This window comes from Propithecus coquereli, unplaced genomic scaffold (assembly GCF_000956105.1).
Source record: "Propithecus coquereli isolate 6110/MARCELLA unplaced genomic scaffold, Pcoq_1.0 Scaffold20, whole genome shotgun sequence".
In the NCBI taxonomy this organism is placed as follows: domain Eukaryota; kingdom Metazoa; phylum Chordata; class Mammalia; order Primates; family Indriidae; genus Propithecus; species Propithecus coquereli.
This window is the reverse complement of record NW_012144967.1, coordinates 7810272-7814276: the sequence shown is the minus strand read 5'-3', so window position 1 is coordinate 7814276 and position 4005 is coordinate 7810272.

The following is a 4005-nucleotide window of genomic DNA, read 5'->3' as shown; positions in this document are numbered from 1 at the left end:
CAGCATCAGCGCATTACCTGTCTGATGTGAAAATAAACTTATTCATCTTGATTATTTCATTTTTGGCACCCTCCCTTGCATTTTGCTCCAAGGCAATTGCCTCACTCGCCTCAGCCCTTTCTAGTCACTCCTCAACCTACTACCATTTGGCTTCTGCTCCCAAAACAGCAATGGAAACCAACCTCGAAAGGCTTGTTAAAAAACCCTCTGTCGTTTGTTTGAAAGGACAATTTTTCAGTCTCTGTTTTCCATGACGTTCCTTTAAACACTTCAAATACATCAAACAACACACAAAGCATACACAAATACGACGATGACAAACCATGTCACTATGCTTGCACCTATACCTATTGCTAAAATGTCAACATCTTGTTTTCTTCCCCATTTCTTTATTATTTCAATACTACTCCTATACATCCTAAGTTTATAGTAGCACTTCATTAAAAATCTTCTCAAGGTTATAGTATTCTTATCCAAACCAAAAAGAAAAGAAATTTCAACTCGGCGAAGGTTATAAGATCTGGTTGACCTGTTGATTCTTGGTTAGGGCAAGAGCTCAGGTTATTTCTCTGAAGACTATCCAAATCCAAACCATAGACATCAGGCTGAAACTTTCTCTTTAAGATAATCTCGACTTTTTACATCCATTAAAACTAAGTCCGTGCGTTTCCCGTGGGTTTTAGTTTTCAGTAGCCTGGAATTTCCCAATCAAATGTTGAAATCTTTCTCGGCCAGCACATTGTCCTGTCAATTGTCATAACTTGGCCTGGGCTGTCGGCATTATTTAAAATGTATGGCTGCCTTATTAGTGTCTCATTATAATCAGGTGGCCACCTAGAGGTTTCTTCTCCAAGGAGAGGTAGAACCAAGGTGGTGCAATGAGTGTTTCTTTTCAGACATTCGTTGAATCATCATCTTGGAACACAGTTTGGAACCTCCTTTCTAGTTGTTGTGTGTGAGCACTGCTGCTCATAATGCCCTCCTGTTCCTGGTGGAGTTTCTGTATATTTTCCCAGGGCAATTTGGCTAACTCACTCTTCCTCGTATTTCTTCTCTAGTTATGCAGATGGACATTAGCTTCATGTCTATATTTTAAAATCAAACAGAGCTAATAGAAGAAATAAAATACCAATTTACATTCACTTCCTCTCATTAAAATTTATAAAAAATTAAACATATTGCTTTATAGCCAAACGTCCATGTTCATCCTAATTACCTTCAGTATACTTTATATTATCTTTTTTCTATCATTATGAAATTACAGTCTTTCACAAACTCATCATATTTCAGTTCATTGCAATTATACCTTTTTTTGATGCTCACATTATAACTTGGCCAGCTGGCTCCTTTGTCTTTACAGCACTGTCCCTGGCATTTTTGACAGTATCTCTGCCTTCTGGCAATAATAGGGTGTTCCAGGGCCATTCTACCGTGTGTGTGAGTGAGTGTGTACGTGTGAACCAGGAGTGCTAGTTCTTTCTAGCAAAGGCGAGCGACAGAGCTCCAAATCTGGGCATTCAGGAGTTCGTGTGCGAACAAGCAACAAGCAAAATGCTGTTGCTTTTCCTGACACTTAGCTGGAAAAAAATACTGCCTTTTAACCATGTGGCTTCACACTAGGTTTTTTTTCCTAATATTAATGTAATTAAATTGCTGTACCTGACTCTTCTTACACCATGAGGTTTTCTCAAACTCTAGGATTCCTAATATCTTGATACAACGATGACTTCAGCTGGAACCTTATCTATTTCATAGTTCTAGCCCTGATATTAATTTGCTTTTGTGCCTATCTGCACATCACACATTTGCACGCTCTCCACACTTGGTCTTGTTCCACCATCTCGTTGTGACTCTTAGCACACCAATTTCCAAGTTCAACTGTCATCCCAGATGTCTCCTTGGCCCCTGGGAAAGGCAAGCAATTGTTTCTTGCCCCTGAGGAGTAAGTGTTCGATATGGTGGCACGTTGATCATCTTCTAGTCCAGGAAGGGCTTGGCTACTCTCACTGCAAAGATTCTTCTCTGAGACTCAGTTTTGGAGATCCCTAGTATTTCCCTTTGTCCATGTTTCTTCTACCTCTAGTTCTATATCTGTCTCTACAATTTTCAGTCATTGACTTTGAACACACTTAAAGACAAGAATACAAAGGAAGGAAGATGTGGCCTCTCCACATTCTCTTCGATGAGAACACTGGAGGGACAGGAGCCCCTTTTTTCCTGTCTCAACTTTGTCAGTGTATTTCCTTCTAGAAATCCTGGTTTTCTTACATTTTTTAAGAGTATCTCTTTGACTGATAACTCCAGACTTGCTGAGTCCTTTGTTCAAAAAATCTGGAACTCCCCAAGTTTGCACTGGTTACATCTCGTTTGGCGTCCATCCATAGGCTGGGGGCTGCCTCCACCTTGGAGGTTGTGCCAAAGATGCCCTTGCCACGTTTGTACTTAGGAAGAGGGCTCTGGACAAGGAAATGGGAGCCATCTGCTAAGAGAAATAAGAGCTAGAAAGTAGAGAGCACAGGGGGATACACATCTGATCTCTTAGTCACAGGAATCTTAGCAGGGTGGATTTTGGTTTTGACAACAGCCTGGGTCAAACGTACATAAATAGGACATTTTATCCCTTTGAGCTGGGGCAAGGTACATGAGAAACGTCAGTTTGTCAGAAGCTAACCATTAGCCTAGACAAGGGGGTCCAGAAATGATCGAGTATGTATATATTTTTCAGTATTAATGGAATTTTAAAAATAAATTGTAATCCTAATGCATATTCATTTTTAAAAAAATGGTCACTCAGAAATGTATGTGAATGTAAAATCTACCATTTACGAGCCAGGCTCTATTCTAGGCACTTGACATTGAGTAACTCTTCAGTCCTAGCATGCTGACGTATTATGCTCATTTCAAAGATTGGTAAACTGAGGCTTAGAGAGGTTAAGCAAATTATTCATGTTCATAAACTAGCAGGTGATAAGTTGTGATTCAAATGCAGGTACTCTGACTCCAGAACCCATTGTCCTAAATATATGTGTGTGTATGTATAACAAAAATTGGATCATACTGTACATACAATTTATAATATTTTTTATCACTTATTAAGAGCATTTTCCCCATCTTATAATGTTTTAGAAGAGATCTTTTTAATGGCTGAACACTGTATTTTCTTGAAAATGTAATTTTTTCAGTCCCCTACTAATAAAAATATACTCTTTCTAATTTTTCAGTATATAAGTAATAAACATTAAACCATAAACAAAACATATTTATATTTTTATTCATGTCTCTGATTATGGTCTTAGGTTAGATTCATTGCAGGGGAATTACTGAACCAAAGGAAGTGAAAAATGCGAGTACCTATACAGATAGTGCCAAATAAATTTCCACAGAGTTTGCACAAATTCATACTTCAGCTAGTAATATATTTTAGGGAGTCTTTTTAGAAAATTTTCTTTAAAAAGTGTTTTGCCATTTTAGTGAGTGAATAAAATAGATCTTGTATTTGTTTTAATTAGTATTTGATTCATTGCGTGAATATTTTTGCATGTTTATTGGATTTGTATTTCTTTAAATATTCTGTATGGATCCTCTGCCCATGTCTTTTGGAGTATTAGTTTTACTTACTGATTTTTAAGAGCACTTCATGTGGGCTTTTAAAATTATCCTTCTGTCTTATTGCTACAACTACTTTTTCCAATTTGTAATTTGCTTGTTGTAAACGACATTTCTGATGTAGAGGACTTCCAATTGCATAAAATCTAACTTTTCCTTTAAAATTACTTACATTGCTTTTATGCTTGGAATGCCTTTCCCTCTCTAGAGATTTAATTATTGTATTTTTGTCTATGTGTAGTTCTTTAATCCATGTCTTTTTATGGTTGGTTTTGTCTTGCGCTGCTGCATGGTGGGGCTATAATTTGAGTTAATCAATTTTCACAACCAACCTTTGGATGAATAACCTCTCCTTTTCCCATTTTTTGTTGTGCTTACTTTATTTTTTTAATTTAATTT